Source organism: Phyllobates terribilis, unplaced genomic scaffold (genome assembly GCF_046119375.1).
Source record: "Phyllobates terribilis strain yellow unplaced genomic scaffold, ASM4611937v1 Scaffold_6__1_contigs__length_29720123, whole genome shotgun sequence".
NCBI classification, from domain to species: domain Eukaryota; kingdom Metazoa; phylum Chordata; class Amphibia; order Anura; family Dendrobatidae; genus Phyllobates; species Phyllobates terribilis.
Genome location: NW_027362766.1, coordinates 6,643,175 through 6,669,005, shown reverse-complemented (window position 1 = coordinate 6,669,005; position 25,831 = coordinate 6,643,175).

The window sequence follows — 25,831 nt, the reverse complement described above, 5'->3', positions numbered from 1 at the left end:
GAACCTCACTGTTAGTTATGAGGTGAATTACATTAATATGAACCTCACTGGTCGTTATGAGGATAATCACATTACTATGAACCTCATTGTTACTTATGAGGTGAATCACATTAATATGAACCTCACTGTTCGTTATCAGGTGAATCACATTAATATGAATCTCACTGTTAGTTATGAGGTGAATCACTTTATTATGAACCTCACTGTTAGTTATGAGGTGAATCACATTAATATGAACCTCACTGTTAGTTATGAGATGAATCACATTAATATGAACCTCACAGTCAGTTATGAGGAGAATCACATTAATATGAACCTCACTGTTAGTTATGAGGTGAATTACATTAATATGAACCTCACTGTTAGTTATGAGGTGAATTACATTAATATGAACCTCACTGTTAGTTATGAAGTGAATCACATTAATATGAACCTCACAGTCAGTTATGAGGTGAATCACATTAATATGAACCTCACTGTTCGTTATGAGGTGAATCACATTAATATGAACCTCACTGTTCGTTATGAGGTTATTCACATTACTATGAACCTCACTGTTAGTTATGAGGTTATTCACATTAATATGAACCTCACTGTTAGTTATGAGGTGAATTACATTAATATGAACCTCACTGTTAGTTATGAGGTGAATTACATTAATATGAACCTCACTGTTCGTTATGAGGTGAATCACATTAATATGAACCTCACAGTCAGTTATGAGGTGAATCACATTAATATGAACCTCACTGTTCGTTATGAGGTGAATCACATTAATATGAACCTCACTGTTCGTTATGAGGTTATTCACATTACTATGAACCTCACTGTTAGTTATGAGGTTATTCACATTAATATGAACCTCACTGTTAGTTATGAGGTAAATCACATTAATATGAACCTCACAGTCAGTTATGAGGTGAATCACATTAATATGAACCTCATTGTTTGTTATGAGGTGAATCACATTAATATGAACCTCAATGTTAGTTATGAGGTGAAGCACATTAATATGAACCTCACTGTTAGTTATGAGGTGAATCACAGTATTATGAACCTCACTGTTAGTTATGAGGTGAATCATATTAATATGAACCTCACTGTTAGTTATGAGGTGAATCACAATAATATGAGCCTCATTGTTATGAGGTGAATCACATTAATATGAGCCTCATTGTTATGAGGTGAATCACATTAATATGAACCTCACTGCTAGTTATGAGGTGAATCACATTGATATGAACCTCACTGTTAGTTATGAGGTGAATTACATTAATATGAACCTCACTGTTAGTTATGAGGTGAATCACATTAACATGAACTTCACTGTTAGTTATGAGGTGAATCACATTAATATGAACCTCACTGTTCTTTATGAGGTGAATCATATTAATATGAACCTCACTGTTCGTTATGAGGTGAATCACATTAATATGAACCTCACAGTCAGTTATGAGGTGAATCACATTAATATGAACCTAACTGTTCGTTATGAGGTGAATCACATTAATATGAACCTCACTGTTCGTTATGAGGTTAATCACATTACTATGAACCTCACTGTTAGTTATGAGGTGAATCACATTAATATGAACCTCACTGTTCGTTATGAGGTGAATCACATTAATATGAACCTCATTGTTAGTTATGAGGTGAATCACATTAATATGAACCTCAATGTTAGTTATGAGGTGAAGCACATTAATATGAACCTCACTGTTAGTTATGAGGTGAATCACAGTATTATGAACCTCACTGTTAGTTATGAGGTGAATCATATTAATATGAACCTCACAGTTAGTTATGAGGTGAATCACAATAATATGAGCCTCATTGTTATGAGGTGAATCACATTAATATGAGCCTCATTGTTATGAGGTGAATCACATTAATATGAACCTCACTGCTAGTTATGAGGTGAATCACATTGATATGAACCTCACTGTTAGTTATGAGGTGAATTACATTAATATGAACCTCACTGTTAGTTATGAGGTGAATCACATTAACATGAACTGCACTGTTAGTTATGAGGTGAATCACATTAATATGAACCTCACTGTTAGTTATGAGGTAAATCACATTAATATGAATCTCACTGTTCTTTATGAGGTGAATCACATTAATATGAACCTCACTGTTCGTTATGAGGAGAATCACATTAATATGAACCTCATTGTTCGTTATGAGGTGAATCACATTAATATGAACCTCACTGTTAGTTATGAGGTGAATCCCATTATTATGAACTTCACTGTTAGTTATGAGGTGAATCACATTAATATGAACCTCACTGTTAGTTATGAGGTGAATTACATTAATATGAACCTCACTGTTAGTTATGAGGAGAATCATATTAATATGAACCTCATTGTTATGAGGTTAATCACATTACTATGAACCTCATTGTTAGTTATGAGGTGAATCACATTAATATGAACCTCACTGTTCCTTATGAGGTGAATCACATTAATATCAACCTCACTGTTAGTTATGAGGTGAATCACATTAATATGAACCTCACTGTTCGTTATGAGGTGAATCACTTTATTATGAACCTCACTGTTAGTTATGAGGTGAATCACTTTATTATGAACCTCACTGTTAGTTATTAGTTGAATCATATTATTATGAACCTCACTGTTAGTTATGAGGTGAATCACGTAAATATGATCCACATTGTTCGTTATGAGGTGAATCACATTAATATGAACCTCATTGTTATGAGTTGAATCACATTAATATGAACCTCACTGTTAGTTATGAGGTGAATCACATTAATATGAACCTCACTGTTCGTTATGAGGTGAATCACATTAATATGAACCTCATTGTTAGTTATGAGGTGAATCACATTAATATGAACCTCAATGTTAGTTATGAGGTGAAGCACATTAATATGAACCACATTGCTAGTTATGAGGTGAATCACATTAATATGAACCTCACTGTTAGTTAGGAGGTGAATTACATTAATATGAACCTCACTGTTAGTTATGAGGTGAATCATATTAATATGAACTTCACTGTTCGTTATGAGGTGAATCACATTAATATGAGCCTCATTGTTATGAGGTGAATCACATTAATATGAACCTCACTGTTAGTTATGAGGTTAATCACATTGATATGAACCTCACTGGTAGTTATGAGGTGAATCACATTAACATGAACCTCACTGTTAGTTATGAGGTGAATAACATTAATATGAACCTCACTGTTAGTTATGAGGTAAATCACATTAATATGAACCTCACTGTTAGTTATGAGGTGAATCACATTAATATGAACCTCATTGTTATAAGGTGAATCACATTAATATGAACCTCACTGTTCGTTATGAGGTGAATCACATTAATATGAATTTCACTGTTAGTTATGAGGTGAATCACTTTATTATGAACCTCACTGTTAGTTATGTGGTGAATCACATTAATATGAACCTCACTGTTAGTTATGAGGAGAATCACATTAATATGAACCTCACTGTTCGTTATGAGGTTAATCACATTAATATGAACCTCACTGTTCGTTATGAGGTGAATCACATTAATATGAATTTCACTGTTAGTTATGAGGTGAATCACTTTATTATGAACCTCACTGGTAGTTATGAGGTGAATCACATTAACATGAACCTCACTGTTAGTTATGAGGTGAATTACATTAATATGAACCTCACTGTTAGTTATGAGGTAAATCACATTAATATGAACCTCACTGTTAGTTATGAGGTGAATCACATTAATATGAACCTCATTGTTATAAGGTGAATCACATTAATATGAACCTCACTGTTCGTTATGAGGTGAATCACATTAATATGAATTTCACTGTTAGTTATGAGGTGAATCACTTTATTATGAACCTCACTGTTAGTTATGAGGTGAATCACATTAATATGAACCTCACTGTTAGTTATGAGGAGAATCACATTACTATGAACCTCATTGTTAGTTTTGAGGTCAATCACATTAATATGAACCTCACTGTTCGTTATGAGGTGAATCACATTAATATGAAACTCACTGTTAGTTATGAGGTAAATCACATTAATATGAACCTCACTGTTCTTTATGAGGTGAATCACATTAATATGAACCTCACTTTTTGTTATGAGGTGAATCACATTAATATGAACCTCATTGTTATAAGGTGAATCACATTAATATGAACCTCACTGTTAGTTATGAGGTGAATCACATTAACATGAACCTCACTGTTAGTTATGAGGTGAATCACATTAATATGAACCTCACTGTTCGTTATGAGGTTAATCACATTACTATGAACCTCACTGTTAGTTATGAGGTGAATCACATTAATATGAACCTCACTGTTCGTTATGAGGTTAATCACATTACTATGAACCTCATTGTTCCTTATGAGATGAATCACATTAATATGAACCTCGCTGTAAGTTATGAGGTGAATCACTTTAATATGAACCTCATTGTTAGTTATGAGGTGAATCACATTAATATGAACCTCACTTTTAGTTATGAGATGAATCACATTAATATGGACCACATTGTTAGTTATGAGGTGAATCACGTTAATATGAACCTCATTGTTAGTTATGAGGTGAATCACATTAATATGAACCTCACAGTCAGTTATGAGGTGAATGACATTAATATGAACCTCACTGTTAGTTATGAGGTGAATCACATTATTATGAACCTCACTGTTAGTTATGAGGTGAATCACATTAACATGATACTCACTGTTAGTTATGAGGTGAATCACATTAATATGAACCTCACTGTTAGTTAAGAGGTGAATCACATTAATATGAACCTCACAGTCAGTTATGAGGTGAATCACATTAATATGAACCTCACTGTTAGTTATGAGGTGAATCACATTAATATGAACCTCACTGTTCGTTATGAGGTTAATCACATTATTATGTACCTCACTGTTAGTTATGAGGTGAATCACATTAACATGAACCTCACTGTTAGTTATGAGGTGAATCACATTAATATGAACCTCACTGTTAGTTATGAGGTGAATCACATTAATATGAACCTCACTGTTAGTTATGAGGTGAATCACATTAACATGAACCTCACTGTTCTTTATGAGGTGAATCACATTAATATGAACCTCACTTTTTGTTATGAGGTGAATCACATTAATATGAACCTCATTGTTATAAGGTGAATCACATTAATATGAACCTCACTGTTAGTTATGAGGTGAATCACATTAATATGAACCTCACTGTTAGTTATGAGGTGAATCACATTAATATGAACCTCACTGTTAGTTATGAGGTGAATCACATTAATATGTACCTCAATGTTTGTTATGAGGTGAATCACATTAAAATGAACCTCACTGTTAGTTATGAGGTGAATCACATTAATATGAACCTCACTGTTAGTTATGAGGTGAATTACATTAATATGAACCTCACTGGTCGTTATGAGGATAATCACATTACTATGAACCTCATTGTTACTTATGAGGTGAATCACATTAATATGAACCTCACTGTTCGTTATGAGGTGAATCACATTAATATGAATCTCACTGTTAGTTATGAGGTGGATCACTTTATTATGAACCTCACTGTTAGTTATGAGGTGAATCACATTAATATGAACCTCACTGTTAGTTATGAGGTGAATCACATTATTATGTACCTCACTCTTAGTTATGAGGTGAATCACATTAACATGAACCTCACTGTTAGTTATGAGGTGAATCACATTAATATGAACCTCACTGTTCGTTTTGAGGTGAATCACATTATTATGTACCTCACTGTTAGTTATGAGGTGAATCACATTAACATGAACCTCACTGTTAGTTATGAGGTGAATCACATTAATATGAAACTCACTGTTAGTTATGAGGTAAATCACATTAATATGAACCTCACTGTTCTTTATGAGGTGAATCACATTAATATGAACCTCACTTTTTGTTATGAGGTGAATCACATTAATATGAACCTCATTGTTATAAGGTGAATCACATTAATATGAACCTCACTGTTAGTTATGAGGTGAATCACATTAATATGAACCTCAATGTTTGTTATGAGGTGAATCACATTAAAATGAACCTCACTGTTAGTTATGAGGTGAATCACATTAATATGAACCTCACTGTTAGTTATGAGGTGAATCACATTAATATGAACCTCAATGTTTGTTATGAGGTGAATCACATTAAAATGAACCTCACTGTTAGTTATGAGGTGAATCACATTAATATGAACCTCACTGTTAGTTATGAGGTGAATTACATTAATATGAACCTCACTGGTCGTTATGAGGATAATCACATTACTATGAACCTCATTGTTACTTATGAGGTGAATCACATTAATATGAACCTCACTGTTCGTTATCAGGTGAATCACATTAATATGAATCTCACTGTTAGTTATGAGGTGAATCACTTTATTATGAACCTCACTGTTAGTTATGAGGTGAATCACATTAATATGAACCTCACTGTTAGTTATGAGATGAATCACATTAATATGAACCTCACAGTCAGTTATGAGGAGAATCACATTAATATGAACCTCACTGTTAGTTATGAGGTGAATTACATTAATATGAACCTCACTGTTAGTTATGAGGTGAATTACATTAATATGAACCTCACTGTTAGTTATGAAGTGAATCACATTAATATGAACCTCACAGTCAGTTATGAGGTGAATCACATTAATATGAACCTCACTGTTCGTTATGAGGTGAATCACATTAATATGAACCTCACTGTTCGTTATGAGGTTATTCACATTACTATGAACCTCACTGTTAGTTATGAGGTTATTCACATTAATATGAACCTCACTGTTAGTTATGAGGTGAATTACATTAATATGAACCTCACTGTTAGTTATGAGGTGAATTACATTAATATGAACCTCACTGTTCGTTATGAGGTGAATCACATTAATATGAACCTCACAGTCAGTTATGAGGTGAATCACATTAATATGAACCTCACTGTTCGTTATGAGGTGAATCACATTAATATGAACCTCACTGTTCGTTATGAGGTTATTCACATTACTATGAACCTCACTGTTAGTTATGAGGTTATTCACATTAATATGAACCTCACTGTTAGTTATGAGGTAAATCACATTAATATGAACCTCACAGTCAGTTATGAGGTGAATCACATTAATATGAACCTCATTGTTTGTTATGAGGTGAATCACATTAATATGAACCTCAATGTTAGTTATGAGGTGAAGCACATTAATATGAACCTCACTGTTAGTTATGAGGTGAATCACAGTATTATGAACCTCACTGTTAGTTATGAGGTGAATCATATTAATATGAACCTCACTGTTAGTTATGAGGTGAATCACAATAATATGAGCCTCATTGTTATGAGGTGAATCACATTAATATGAGCCTCATTGTTATGAGGTGAATCACATTAATATGAACCTCACTGCTAGTTATGAGGTGAATCACATTGATATGAACCTCACTGTTAGTTATGAGGTGAATTACATTAATATGAACCTCACTGTTAGTTATGAGGTGAATCACATTAACATGAACTTCACTGTTAGTTATGAGGTGAATCACATTAATATGAACCTCACTGTTCTTTATGAGGTGAATCATATTAATATGAACCTCACTGTTCGTTATGAGGTGAATCACATTAATATGAACCTCACAGTCAGTTATGAGGTGAATCACATTAATATGAACCTAACTGTTCGTTATGAGGTGAATCACATTAATATGAACCTCACTGTTCGTTATGAGGTTAATCACATTACTATGAACCTCACTGTTAGTTATGAGGTGAATCACATTAATATGAACCTCACTGTTCGTTATGAGGTGAATCACATTAATATGAACCTCATTGTTAGTTATGAGGTGAATCACATTAATATGAACCTCAATGTTAGTTATGAGGTGAAGCACATTAATATGAACCTCACTGTTAGTTATGAGGTGAATCACAGTATTATGAACCTCACTGTTAGTTATGAGGTGAATCATATTAATATGAACCTCACAGTTAGTTATGAGGTGAATCACAATAATATGAGCCTCATTGTTATGAGGTGAATCACATTAATATGAGCCTCATTGTTATGAGGTGAATCACATTAATATGAACCTCACTGCTAGTTATGAGGTGAATCACATTGATATGAACCTCACTGTTAGTTATGAGGTGAATTACATTAATATGAACCTCACTGTTAGTTATGAGGTGAATCACATTAACATGAACTGCACTGTTAGTTATGAGGTGAATCACATTAATATGAACCTCACTGTTAGTTATGAGGTAAATCACATTAATATGAATCTCACTGTTCTTTATGAGGTGAATCACATTAATATGAACCTCACTGTTCGTTATGAGGAGAATCACATTAATATGAACCTCATTGTTCGTTATGAGGTGAATCACATTAATATGAACCTCACTGTTAGTTATGAGGTGAATCCCATTATTATGAACTTCACTGTTAGTTATGAGGTGAATCACATTAATATGAACCTCACTGTTAGTTATGAGGTGAATTACATTAATATGAACCTCACTGTTAGTTATGAGGAGAATCATATTAATATGAACCTCATTGTTATGAGGTTAATCACATTACTATGAACCTCATTGTTAGTTATGAGGTGAATCACATTAATATGAACCTCACTGTTCCTTATGAGGTGAATCACATTAATATCAACCTCACTGTTAGTTATGAGGTGAATCACATTAATATGAACCTCACTGTTCGTTATGAGGTGAATCACTTTATTATGAACCTCACTGTTAGTTATGAGGTGAATCACTTTATTATGAACCTCACTGTTAGTTATTAGTTGAATCATATTATTATGAACCTCACTGTTAGTTATGAGGTGAATCACGTAAATATGATCCACATTGTTCGTTATGAGGTGAATCACATTAATATGAACCTCATTGTTATGAGTTGAATCACATTAATATGAACCTCACTGTTAGTTATGAGGTGAATCACATTAATATGAACCTCACTGTTCGTTATGAGGTGAATCACATTAATATGAACCTCATTGTTAGTTATGAGGTGAATCACATTAATATGAACCTCAATGTTAGTTATGAGGTGAAGCACATTAATATGAACCACATTGCTAGTTATGAGGTGAATCACATTAATATGAACCTCACTGTTAGTTAGGAGGTGAATTACATTAATATGAACCTCACTGTTAGTTATGAGGTGAATCATATTAATATGAACTTCACTGTTCGTTATGAGGTGAATCACATTAATATGAGCCTCATTGTTATGAGGTGAATCACATTAATATGAACCTCACTGTTAGTTATGAGGTTAATCACATTGATATGAACCTCACTGGTAGTTATGAGGTGAATCACATTAACATGAACCTCACTGTTAGTTATGAGGTGAATAACATTAATATGAACCTCACTGTTAGTTATGAGGTAAATCACATTAATATGAACCTCACTGTTAGTTATGAGGTGAATCACATTAATATGAACCTCATTGTTATAAGGTGAATCACATTAATATGAACCTCACTGTTCGTTATGAGGTGAATCACATTAATATGAATTTCACTGTTAGTTATGAGGTGAATCACTTTATTATGAACCTCACTGTTAGTTATGTGGTGAATCACATTAATATGAACCTCACTGTTAGTTATGAGGAGAATCACATTAATATGAACCTCACTGTTCGTTATGAGGTTAATCACATTAATATGAACCTCACTGTTCGTTATGAGGTGAATCACATTAATATGAATTTCACTGTTAGTTATGAGGTGAATCACTTTATTATGAACCTCACTGGTAGTTATGAGGTGAATCACATTAACATGAACCTCACTGTTAGTTATGAGGTGAATTACATTAATATGAACCTCACTGTTAGTTATGAGGTAAATCACATTAATATGAACCTCACTGTTAGTTATGAGGTGAATCACATTAATATGAACCTCATTGTTATAAGGTGAATCACATTAATATGAACCTCACTGTTCGTTATGAGGTGAATCACATTAATATGAATTTCACTGTTAGTTATGAGGTGAATCACTTTATTATGAACCTCACTGTTAGTTATGAGGTGAATCACATTAATATGAACCTCACTGTTAGTTATGAGGAGAATCACATTACTATGAACCTCATTGTTAGTTTTGAGGTCAATCACATTAATATGAACCTCACTGTTCGTTATGAGGTGAATCACATTAATATGAAACTCACTGTTAGTTATGAGGTAAATCACATTAATATGAACCTCACTGTTCTTTATGAGGTGAATCACATTAATATGAACCTCACTTTTTGTTATGAGGTGAATCACATTAATATGAACCTCATTGTTATAAGGTGAATCACATTAATATGAACCTCACTGTTAGTTATGAGGTGAATCACATTAACATGAACCTCACTGTTAGTTATGAGGTGAATCACATTAATATGAACCTCACTGTTCGTTATGAGGTTAATCACATTACTATGAACCTCACTGTTAGTTATGAGGTGAATCACATTAATATGAACCTCACTGTTCGTTATGAGGTTAATCACATTACTATGAACCTCATTGTTCCTTATGAGATGAATCACATTAATATGAACCTCGCTGTAAGTTATGAGGTGAATCACTTTAATATGAACCTCATTGTTAGTTATGAGGTGAATCACATTAATATGAACCTCACTTTTAGTTATGAGATGAATCACATTAATATGGACCACATTGTTAGTTATGAGGTGAATCACGTTAATATGAACCTCATTGTTAGTTATGAGGTGAATCACATTAATATGAACCTCACAGTCAGTTATGAGGTGAATGACATTAATATGAACCTCACTGTTAGTTATGAGGTGAATCACATTATTATGAACCTCACTGTTAGTTATGAGGTGAATCACATTAACATGATACTCACTGTTAGTTATGAGGTGAATCACATTAATATGAACCTCACTGTTAGTTAAGAGGTGAATCACATTAATATGAACCTCACAGTCAGTTATGAGGTGAATCACATTAATATGAACCTCACTGTTAGTTATGAGGTGAATCACATTAATATGAACCTCACTGTTCGTTATGAGGTTAATCACATTATTATGTACCTCACTGTTAGTTATGAGGTGAATCACATTAACATGAACCTCACTGTTAGTTATGAGGTGAATCACATTAATATGAACCTCACTGTTAGTTATGAGGTGAATCACATTAATATGAACCTCACTGTTAGTTATGAGGTGAATCACATTAACATGAACCTCACTGTTCTTTATGAGGTGAATCACATTAATATGAACCTCACTTTTTGTTATGAGGTGAATCACATTAATATGAACCTCATTGTTATAAGGTGAATCACATTAATATGAACCTCACTGTTAGTTATGAGGTGAATCACATTAATATGAACCTCACTGTTAGTTATGAGGTGAATCACATTAATATGAACCTCACTGTTAGTTATGAGGTGAATCACATTAATATGTACCTCAATGTTTGTTATGAGGTGAATCACATTAAAATGAACCTCACTGTTAGTTATGAGGTGAATCACATTAATATGAACCTCACTGTTAGTTATGAGGTGAATTACATTAATATGAACCTCACTGGTCGTTATGAGGATAATCACATTACTATGAACCTCATTGTTACTTATGAGGTGAATCACATTAATATGAACCTCACTGTTCGTTATGAGGTGAATCACATTAATATGAATCTCACTGTTAGTTATGAGGTGGATCACTTTATTATGAACCTCACTGTTAGTTATGAGGTGAATCACATTAATATGAACCTCACTGTTAGTTATGAGGTGAATCACATTATTATGTACCTCACTCTTAGTTATGAGGTGAATCACATTAACATGAACCTCACTGTTAGTTATGAGGTGAATCACATTAATATGAACCTCACTGTTCGTTTTGAGGTGAATCACATTATTATGTACCTCACTGTTAGTTATGAGGTGAATCACATTAACATGAACCTCACTGTTAGTTATGAGGTGAATCACATTAATATGAAACTCACTGTTAGTTATGAGGTAAATCACATTAATATGAACCTCACTGTTCTTTATGAGGTGAATCACATTAATATGAACCTCACTTTTTGTTATGAGGTGAATCACATTAATATGAACCTCATTGTTATAAGGTGAATCACATTAATATGAACCTCACTGTTAGTTATGAGGTGAATCACATTAATATGAACCTCAATGTTTGTTATGAGGTGAATCACATTAAAATGAACCTCACTGTTAGTTATGAGGTGAATCACATTAATATGAACCTCACTGTTAGTTATGAGGTGAATCACATTAATATGAACCTCAATGTTTGTTATGAGGTGAATCACATTAAAATGAACCTCACTGTTAGTTATGAGGTGAATCACATTAATATGAACCTCACTGTTAGTTATGAGGTGAATTACATTAATATGAACCTCACTGGTCGTTATGAGGATAATCACATTACTATGAACCTCATTGTTACTTATGAGGTGAATCACATTAATATGAACCTCACTGTTCGTTATCAGGTGAATCACATTAATATGAATCTCACTGTTAGTTATGAGGTGAATCACTTTATTATGAACCTCACTGTTAGTTATAAGGTGAATCACATTAATATGAACCTCACTGTTAGTTATGAGATGAATCACATTAATATGAACCTCACAGTCAGTTATGAGGAGAATCACATTAATATGAACCTCACTGTTAGTTATGAGGTGAATTACATTAATATGAACCTCACTGTTAGTTATGAGGTGAATTACATTAATATGAACCTCACTGTTAGTTATGAAGTGAATTACATTAATATGAACCTCACTGTTCGTTATGAGGTGAATCACATTAATATGAACCTCACAGTCAGTTATGAGGTGAATCACATTAATATGAACCTCACTGTTCGTTATGAGGTGAATCACATTAATATGAACCTCACTGTTCGTTATGAGGTTATTCACATTACTATGAACCTCACTGTTAGTTATGAGGTTATTCACATTAATATGAACCTCACTGTTAGTTATGAGGTAAATCACATTAATATAAACCTCACAGTCAGTTATGAGGTGAATCACATTAATATGAACCTCATTGTTTGTTATGAGGTGAATCACATTAATATGAACCTCAATGTTAGTTATGAGGTGAAGCACATTAATATGAACCTCACTGTTAGTTATGAGGTGAATCACAGTATTATGAACCTCACTGTTAGTTATGAGGTGAATCATATTAATATGAACCTCACTGTTAGTTATGAGGTGAATCACAATAATATGAGCCTCATTGTTATGAGGTGAATCACATTAATATGAGCCTCATTGTTATGAGGTGAATCACATTAATATGAACCTCACTGCTAGTTATGAGGTGAATCACATTGATATGAACCTCACTGTTAGTTATGAGGTGAATTACATTAATATGAACCTCACTGTTAGTTATGAGGTGAATCACATTAACATGAACTTCACTGTTAGTTATGAGGTGAATCACATTAATATGAACCTCACTGTTCTTTATGAGGTGAATCATATTAATATGAACCTCACTGTTCGTTATGAGGTGAATCACATTAATATGAACCTCACTGTTCGTTATGAGGTTAATCACATTACTATGAACCTCACTGTAAGTTATGAGGTGAATCACTTTAATATGAACCTCATTGTTAGTAATGAGGTGAATCACATTAATATGAACCTCACTTTTAGTTATGAGATGAATCACATTAATATGGACCACATTGTTAGTTATGAGGTGAATCACGTTAATATGAACCTCATTGTTAGTTATGAGGTGAATCACATTAATATGAACCTCACAGTCAGTTATGAGGTGAATGACATTAATATGAACCTCACTGTTAGTTATGAGGTGAATCACATTATTATGAACCTCACTGTTAGTTATGAGGTGAATCACATTAACATGAAACTCACTGTTAGTTATGAGGTGAATCACATTAATATGAACCTCATTGTTAGTTATGAGGTGAATCACATTAATATGAAACTCACAGTCAGTTATGAGGTGAATCACATTAATATGAACCTCACTGTTAGTTATGAGGTGAATCACATTAATATGAACCTCACTGTTCGTTATGAGGTTAATCACATTATTATGTACCTCACTGTTAGTTATGAGGTGAATCACATTAACATGAACCTCACTGTTAGTTATGAGGTGAATCACATTAATATGAAACTCACTGTTAGTTATGAGGTAAATCACATTAATATGAACCTCACTGTTCTTTATGAGGTGAATCACATTAATATGAACCTCACTTTTTGTTATGAGGTGAATCACATTAATATGAACCTCACTGTTATAAGGTGAATCACATTAATATGAACCTCACTGTTAGTTATGAGGTGAATCACATTAACATGAACCTCACTGTTAGTTATGAGGTGAATCACATTAATATGAAACTCACTGTTAGTTATGAGGTAAATCACATTAATATGAACCTCAATGTTTGTTATGAGGTGAATCACATTAAAATGAACCTCACTGTTAGTTATGAGGTGAATCACATTAATATGAACCTCACTGTTAGTTATGAGGTGAATCACATTAATATGAACCTCAATGTTTGTTATGAGGTGAATCACATTAAAATGAACCTCACTGTTAGTTATGAGGTGAATCACATTAATATGAACCTCACTGTTAGTTATGAGGTGAATTACATTAATATGAACCTCACTGGTCGTTATGAGGATAATCACATTACTATGAACCTCATTGTTACTTATGAGGTGAATCACATTAATATGAACCTCACTGTTCGTTATGAGGTGAATCACATTAACATGAATCTCACTGTTAGTTATGAGGTGGATCACTTTATTATGAACCTCACTGTTAGTTATGAGGTGAATCACATTAATATGAACCTCACTGTTAGTTATGAGGTGAATCACATTATTATGTACCTCACTGTTAGTTATGAGGTGAATCACATTAACATGAACCTCGCTGTTAGTTATGAGGTGAATCACATTAATATGGACCTCACTGTTCGTTATGAGGTGAATCACATTATTATGTACCTCACTGTTAGTTATGAGGTGAATCACATTAACATGAACCTCACTGTTAGTTATGAGGTGAATCACATTAATATGAAACTCACTGTTAGTTATGAGGTAAATCACATTAATATGAACCTCACTGTTCTTTATGAGGTGAATCACATTAATATGAACCTCACTTTTTGTTATGAGGTGAATCACATTAATATGAACCTCAATGTTTGTTATGAGGTGAATCACATTAATATGAACCTCACTGTTAGTTATGAGGTGAATCACATTAATATGAACCTCACTGTTAGTTATGAGGTGAATCACATTAATATGAACCTCAATGTTTGTTATGAGGTGAATCACATTAATATGAACCTCACTGTTAGTTATGAGGTGAATCACATTAATATGAACCTCACTGTTAGTTATGAGGTGAATCACATTAATATGAACCTCACTGTGAGTTATGAGGTGAATTACATTAATGTGAACGTCACTGTTAGTTATGAGGTTAATCACATTAATATGAATCTCACTTTTTGTTATGAGGTGAATCACTTTAATATGAACCTCACTGTTAGTTATGAGGTGAATTACATTAATATGAACCTCACTGTTAGTTATGAGGTGAATCACATTAATATGAACCTCACTGTTAGTTATGAGGTGAATTACATTAATGTGAACGTCACTGTTAGTTATGAGGTTAATCACATTAATATGAATCTCACTTTTAGTTATGAGGTGAATCACTTTAATATGAACCTCACTGTTAGTTATGAGGTGAATTACATTAATATGAACCTCACTGTTCGTTATGAGGAGAATCACATTAATATGAACCTCATTGTTCGTTATGAGGTGAATCACATTAATATGAACCTCACTGTTAGTTATGAGGTGAATCACATTTATTATGAACCTCACTCTTAGCTATGACATGAATCACATTAATATGGACCACATTGTTAGTTATGAGGTGAATCACATTAATATGAACCTCAATGTTTGTTATGAGGTGAATCACATTAATATGAACCTCACTGTTAGTTATGAGGTGAATCACATTAATATGAACCTCACTGTTAGTTATGAGGTGAATCACATTAATATGAACCTCACTGTTAGTTATGAGGTGAATTACATTAATATGAACCTCACTGTTAGTTATGAGGTGAATCACATTAATATGAACCTCACTGTTAGTTATGAGGTGAATCACATTAATATGAACCTCATTGTTAGTTATGAGGTGAATCACATTAATATGAACCTCACTGTTAGTTATGAGGTGAATTACATTAATATGAACCTCACTGTTAGTTATGAGGTGAATCACATTAATATGAATCTCACTTTTAGTTATGAGGTGAATCACTTTAATATGAACCTCACTGTTAGTTATGAGGTGAATTACATTAATATGAACCTCACTGTTAGTTATGAGGTGAATCACATTAATATGAATCTCACTTTTAGTTATGAAGTGAATTACATTAATATGAACCTCACTGTTCGTTATGAGGTGAATCACATTAATATGAACCTCACAGTCAGTTATGAGGTGAAACACATTAATATGAACCTCACTGTTCGTTATGAGGTGAAACACATTAATATGAACCTCACTGTTCGTTATGAGGTTAATCACATTACTATGAACCTCACTGTTAGTTATGAGGTGAATCACATTAATATGAACCTCACTGTTCATTATGAGGTTAATCACATTAATATGGACCACACTGTTAGTTATGAAGTGAATCACTTTAATATGAACCTCACTGTTAGTTATGAGGTGAATCACTTTAATATGAACCTCACTGTAAGTTATGAGGTGAATCACTTTAATTTGAACCTCACTGTTAGTTATGAGGTGAATCACTTTATTATGAACCTCACTGTTAGTTATGAGGTGAATCACATTAATATGAACCTCACTGTTAGTTATGAGGTGAATCACATTAATATGAACCTCACTGTTAGTTATGAGGTGAATTACATTAATATGAACCTCACTGTTAGTTATGAGGTGAATCACATTAACATGAACTTCACTGTTAGTTATGAGGTGAATCACATTAATATGAACCTCACTGTTAGTTATGAGGTAAATCACATTAATATGAACCTCACTGTTCTTTATGAGGAGAATCACATTAATATGAACCTCACTGTTCGTTATGAGGAGAATCACATTAATATGAACCTCATTGTTCGTTATGAGGTGAATCACATTAATATGAACCTCACTGTTAGTTATGAGGTGAATCACATTATTATGAACCTCACTCTTAGCTATGACATGAATCACATTAATATGGACCACATTGTTAGTTATGAGGTGAATCACATTAATATGAACATCACAGTCAGTTGTGAGGTGAATCACATTAATATGAACCTCACTGTTAGTTATGAGGTGAATCCCATTATTATGAACCTCACTGTTAGTTATGAGGTGAATCACATTAATATGAACCTCACTGTTAGTTATGAGGTGAATTACATTAATATGAACCTCACTGTTAGTTATGAGGAGAATCACATTAATATGAACCTCATTGTTATGAGGTTAATCACATTACTATGAACCTCATTGTTAGTTATGAGGTGAATCACATTAATATGAACCTCACTGTTCGTTATGAGGTGAATCACATTAATATCAACCTCACTGTTAGTTATGAGGTGAATCACATTAATATGAACCTCACTGTTCGTTATGAGGTGAATCACTTTATTATGAACCTCACTGTTAGTTATGAGGTGAATCACTTTATTATGAACCTCACTGTTAGTTATTAGTTGAATCATATTATTATGAACCTCACTGTTAGTTATGAGGTGAATCACATAAATATGATCCACATTGTTCGTTATGAGGTGAATCACATTAATATGAACCTCATTGTTAGTTATGAGGTGAATCACATTAATATGAACCTCAATGTTAGTTATGAGGTGAAGCACATTAATATGAACCACATTGCTAGTTATGAGGTGAATCACATTAATATGAACCTCACTGTTAGTTATGAGGTGAATTACATTAATATGAACCTCACTGTTAGTTATGAGGTGAATCATATTAATATGAACCTCACTGTTCGTTATGAGGTGAATCACATTAATATGAGCCTCATTGTTAGTTATGAGGTTAATCACATTAATATGAACCTCACTGTTAGTTATGAGGTAAATCACATTAATATGAACCTCACTGTTAGTTATGAGGTGAATCACATTAATATGAACCTCATTGTTATAAGGTGAATCACATTAATATGAACCTCACTGTTCGTTATGAGGTGAATCACATTAATATGAATTTCACTGTTAGTTATGAGGTGAATCACTTTATTATGAACCTCACTGTTAGTTATGAGGTGAATCACATTAATATGAACCTCATTGTTAGTTATGAGGTGAATCACATTAATATGAACCTCACTGTTAGTTATGAGGTGAATCACATTAATATGAACCTCACTGTTAGTTATGAGGTGAATCACATTAATATGAACCTCACTGTTAGTTATGAGGTGAATCACATTAATATGAACCTCACTGTTAGTTATGAGGTGAATTACATTAATATGAACCTCACTGTTAGTTATGAGGTGAATCACATTAATATGAATCTCACTTTTAGTTATGAGGTGAATCACTTTAATATGAACCTGACTGTTCGTTATGAGGTGAATCACTTTAATATGAACCTCACTGTTCGTTATGAGGTGAATCACATTAATATGAACCTCACAGTCAGTTATGAGGTGAATCATAATAATATGAACCTCACTGTTCGTTATGAGGTTAATCACATTACTATGAACCTCACTGTAAGTTATGAGGTGAATCACTTTAATATGAACCTCATTGTTAGTTATGAGGTGAATCACATTAATATGAACCTCACTTTTAGTTATGAGATGAATCACATTAATATGGACCACATTGTTAGTTATGAGGTGAATCACGTTAATATGAACCTCATTGTTAGTTATGAGGTGAATCACATTAATATGAACCTCACAGTCAGTTATGAGGTGAATGACATTAATATGAACCTCACTGTTAGTTATGAGGTGAATCACATTATTATGAACCTCACTGTTAGTTATGAGGTGAATCACATTAACATGAAACTCACTGTTAGTTATGAGGTGAATCACATTAATATGAACCTCATTGTTAGTTATGAGGTGAATCACATTAATATGAACCTCACAGTCAGTTATGAGGTGAATCACATTAATATGAACCTCACTGTTAGTTATGAGGTGAATCACATTAATATGAACCTCACTGTTCGTTATGAGGTTAATCACATTATTATGTACCTCACTGTTAGTTATGAGGTGAATCACATTAACATGAACCTCACTGTTAGTTATGAGGTGAATCACATTAATATGAAACTCACTGTTAGTTATGAGGTAAATCACATTAATATGAACCTCACTGTTCTTTATGAGGTGAATCACATTAATATGAACCTCACTTTTTGTTATGAGGTGAATCACATTAATATGAACCTCATTGTTATAACGTGAATCACATTAATATGAACCTCACTGTTAGTTATGAGGTGAATCACATTAATATGAACCTCAATGTTTGTTATGAGGTGAATCACATGAAAATGAACCTCACTGTTAGTTATGAGGTGAATCACATTAATATGAACCTCACTGTTAGTTATGAGGTGAATCACATTAATATGAACCTCAATGTTTGTTATGAGGTGAATCACATTAAAATGAACCTCACTGTTAGTTATGAGGTGAATCACATTAATATGAACCTCACTGTTAATTATGAGGTGAATTACATTAATATGAACCTCACTGGTCGTTATGAGGATGATCACATTACTATGAACCTCATTGTTACTTATGAGGTGAATCACATTAATATGAACCTCACTGTTCGTTATGAGGTGAATCACATTAATATGAACCTCACTGTTCGTTATGAGGTGAATCACATTAACATGAATCTCACTGTTAGTTATGAGGTGGATCACTTTATTATGAACCTCACTGTTAGTTATGAGGTGAATCACATTAATATGAACCTCACTGTTAGTTATGAGGTGAATCACATTATTATGTACCTCACTGTTAGCTATGAGGTGAATCACATTAACATGAACCTCACTGTTAGTTATGAGGTGAATCACATTAATATGAACCTCACTGTTCGTTATGAGGTGAATCACATTATTATGTACCTCACTGTTAGTTATGAGGTGAATCACATTAACATGAACCTCACTGTTAGTTATGAGGTGAATCACATTAATATGAAACTCACTGTTAGTTATGAGGTAAATCACATTAATATGAACCTCACTGTTAGTTATGAGGTGAATCACATTAATATGAAACTCACTGTTAGTTATGAGGTAAATCACATTAATATGAACCTCACTGTTCTTTATGAGGTGAATCACAATAATATGAACCTCACTTTTTGTTATGAGGTGAATCACATTAATATGAACCTCAATGTTTGTTATGAGGTGAATCACATTAATATGAACCTCACTGTTAGTTATGAGGTGAATCACATTAATATGAACCTCACTGTTAGTTATGAGGTGAATCACATTAATATGAACCTCAATGTTTGTTATGAGGTGAATCACATTAATATGAACCTCACTGTTAGTTATGAGGTGAATCACATTAATATGAACCTCACTGTTAGTTATGAGGTGAATCACATTAATATGAACCTCAATGTTTGTTATGAGGTGAATCACATTAATATGAACCTCACTGTTAGTTATGAGGTGAATCACATTAATATGAACCTCACTGTTAGTTATGAGGTGAATCACATTAATATGAACCTCACTGTTAGTTATGAGGTGAATCACATTAATATGAACCTCACTGTTAGTTATGAGGTTAATCACATTAATATGAATCTCACTTTTAGTTATGAGGTGAATCACTTTAATATGAACCTCACTGTTAGTTATGAGGTGAATTACATTAATATGAACCTCACTGTTAGTTATGAGGTGAATCACATTAATATGAAACTCACTGTTAGTTATGAGGTGAATTACATTAATATGAACCTCACTGTTAGTTATGAGGTGAATCACATTAATATGAACCTCACTGTTAGTTATGAGGTGAATCACATTAATATGAACCTCATTGTTAGTTATGAGGTGAATCACATTAATATGAACCTCACTGTTAGTTATGAGGTGAATTACATTAATATGAACCTCACTGTTAGTTATGAGGTGAATCACATTAATATGAATCTCACTTTTAGTTATGAGGTGAATCACTTTAATATGAACCTCACTGTTAGTTATGAGGTGAATTACATTAATATGAACCTCACTGTTAGTTATGAGGTGAATCACATTAATATGAATCTCACTTTTAGTTATGAAGTGAATTACATTAATATGAACCTCACTGTTCGTTATGAGGTGAATCACATTAATATGAACCTCACAGTCAGTTATGAGGTGAAACACATTAATATGAACCTCACTGTTCGTTATGAGGTTAATCACATTACTATGAACCTCACTGTTAGTTATGAGGTGAATCACATTAATATGAACCTCACTGTTCATTATGAGGTTAATCACATTAATATGGACCACACTGTTAGTTATGAAGTGAATCACTTTAATATGAACCTCACTGTAAGTTATGAGGTGAATCACTTTAATATGAACCTCACTGTTAGTTATGAGGTGAATCACTTTATTATGAACCTCACTGTTAGTTATGAGGTGAATCACATTAATATGATCCTCACTGTTAGTTATGAGGTGAATCACATTAATATGAACCTCACTGTTAGTTATGAGGTGAATTACATTAATATGAACCTCACTGTTAGTTATGAGGTGAATCACATTAACATGAACTTCACTGTTAGTTATGAGGTGAATCACATTAATATGAACCTCACTGTTAGTTATGAGGTAAATCACATTAATATGAACCTCACTGTTCTTTATGAGGAGAATCACATTAATATGAACCTCACTGTTCGTTATGAGGAGAATCACATTAATATGAACCTCATTGTTCGTTATGAGGTGAATCACATTAATATGAACCTCACTGTTAGTTATGAGGTGAATCACATTATTATGAACCTCACTCTTAGCTATGACATGAATCACATTAATATGGACCACATTGTTAGTTATGAGGTGAATCACATTAATATGAACATCACAGTCAGTTGTGAGGTGAATCACATTAATATGAACCTCACTGTTAGTTATGAGGTGAATCCCATTATTATGAACCTCACTGTTAGTTATGAGGTGAATCACATTAATATGAACCTCACTGTTAGTTATGAGGTGAATTACATTAATATGAACCTCACTGTTAGTTATGAGGAGAATCACATTAATATGAACCTCATTGTTATGAGGTTAATCACATTACTATGAACCTCATTGTTAGTTATGAGGTGAATCACATTAATATGAACCTCACTGTTCGTTATGAGGTGAATCACATTAATATCAACCTCACTGTTAGTTATGAGGTGAATCACATTAATATGAACCTCACTGTTCGTTATGAGGTGAATCACTTTATTATGAACCTCACTGTTAGTTATGAGGTGAATCACTTTATTATGAACCTCACTGTTAGTTATTAGTTGAATCATATTATTATGAACCTCACTGTTAGTTATGAGGTGAATCACATAAATATGATCCACATTGTTCGTTATGAGGTGATTCACATTAATATGAACCTCATTGTTATGAGTTGAATCACATTAATATGAACCTCACTGTTAGTTATGAGGTGAATCACATTAATATGAACCTCACTGTTCGTTATGAGGTGAATCACATTAATATGAACCTCATTGTTAGTTATGAGGTGAATCACATTAATATGAACCTCAATGTTAGTTATGAGGTGAAGCACATTAATATGAACCACATTGCTAGTTATGAGGTGAATCACATTAATATGAACCTCACTGTTAGTTATGAGGTGAATTACATTAATATGAACCTCACTGTTAGTTATGAGGTGAATCATATTAATATGAACCTCACTGTTCGTTATGAGGTGAATCACATTAATATGAGCCTCATTGTTAGTTATGAGGTTAATCACATTAATATGAACCTCACTGTTAGTTATGAGGTAAATCACATTAATATGAACCTCACTGTTAGTTATGAGGTGAATCACATTAATATGAACCTCATTGTTATAAGGTGAATCACATTAATATGAACCTCACTGTTCGTTATGAGGTGAATCACATTAATATGAATTTCACTGTTAGTTATGAGGTGAATCACTTTATTATGAACCTCACTGTTAGTTATGAGGTGAATCACGTTAATATGAACCTCACTGTTAGTTATGAGGTGAATCACATTAATATGAACCTCACTGTTAGTTATGAGGTGAATCACATTAATATGAACCTCACTGTTAGTTATGAGGTGAATCACATTAATATGAACCTCACTGTTAGTTATGAGGTGAATCACATTAATATGAACCTCACTGTTAGTTATGAGGTGAATTACATTAATATGAACCTCACTGTTAGTTATGAGGTGAATCACATTAATATGAATCTCACTTTTAGTTATGAGGTGAATCACTTTAATATGAACCTGACTGTTCGTTATGAGGTGAATCACTTTAATATGAACCTCACTGTTCGTTATGAGGTGAATCACATTAATATGAACCTCACAGTCAGTTATGAGGTGAATCATATTAATATGAACCTCACTGTTCGTTATGAGGTTAATCACATTACTATGAACCTCACTGTAAGTTATGAGGTGAATCACTTTAATATGAACCTCATTGTTAGTTATGAGGTGAATCACATTAATATGAACCTCACTTTTAGTTATGAAATGAATCACATTAATATGGACCACATTGTTAGTTATGAGGTGAATCACGTTAATATGAACCTCATTGTTAGTTATGAGGTGAATCACATTAATATGAACCTCACAGTCAGTTATGAGGTGAATGACATTAATATGAACCTCACTGTTAGTTATGAGGTGAATCACATTATTATGAACCTCACTGTTAGTTATGAGGTGAATCACATTAACATGAAACTCACTGTTAGTTATGAGGTGAATCACATTAATATGAACCTCATTGTTAGTTATGAGGTGAATCACATTAATATGAACCTCACAGTCAGTTATGAGGTGAATCACATTAATATGAACCTCACTGTTAGTTATGAGGTGAATCACATTAATATGAACCTCACTGTTCGTTATGAGGTTAATCACATTATTATGTACCTCACTGTTAGTTATGAGGTGAATCACATTAACATGAACCTCACTGTTAGTTATGAGGTGAATCACATTAATATGAAACTCACTGTTAGTTATGAGGTAAATCACATTAATATGAACCTCACTGTTCTTTATGAGGTGAATCACATTAATATGAACCTCACTTTTTGTTATGAGGTGAATCACATTAATATGAACCTCAATGTTTGTTATGAGGTGAATCACATGAAAATGAACCTCACTGTTAGTTATGAGGTGAATCACATTAATATGAACCTCACTGTTAGTTATGAGGTGAATCACATTAATATGAACCTCAATGTTTGTTATGAGGTGAATCACATTAAAATGAACCTCACTGTTAGTTATGAGGTGAATCACATTAATATGAACCTCACTGTTAATTATGAGGTGAATTACATTAATATGAACCTCACTGGTCGTTATGAGGATGATCACATTACTATGAACCTCATTGTTACTTATGAGGTGAATCACATTAATATGAACCTCACTGTTCGTTATGAGGTGAATCACATTAATATGAACCTCACTGTTCGTTATGAGGTGAATCACATTAACATGAATCTCACTGTTAGTTATGAGGTGGATCACTTTATTATGAACCTCACTGTTAGTTATGAGGTGAATCACATTAATATGAACCTCACTGTTAGTTATGAGGTGAATCACATTATTATGTACCTCACTGTTAGTTATGAGGTGAATCACATTAATATGAACCTCACTGTTCGTTATGAGGTGAATCACATTATTATGTACCTCACTGTTAGTTATGAGGTGAATCACATTAACATGAACCTCACTGTTAGTTATGAGGTGAATCACATTAATATGAAACTCACTGTTAGTTATGAGGTAAATCACATTAATATGAACCTCACTGTTAGTTATGAGGTGAATCACATTAATATGAAACTCACTGTTAGTTATGAGGTAAATCACATTAATATGAACCTCACTGTTCTTTATGAGGTGAATCACAATAATACGAACCTCACTTTTTGTTATGAGGTGAATCACATTAATATGAACCTCAATGTTTGTTATGAGGTGAATCACATTAATATGAACCTCACTGTTAGTTATGAGGTGAATCACATTAATATGAACCTCACTGTTAGTTATGAGGTGAATTACATTAATATGAACCTCACTGTTAGTTATGAGGTGAATCACATTAATATGAACCTCACTGTTAGTTATGAGGTGAATCACATTAATATGAACCTCATTGTTAGTTATGAGGTGAATCACATTAATATGAACCTCACTGTTAGTTATGAGGTGAATTACATTAATATGAACCTCACTGTTAGTTATGAGGTGAATCACATTAATATGAATCTCACTTTTAGTTATGAGGTGAA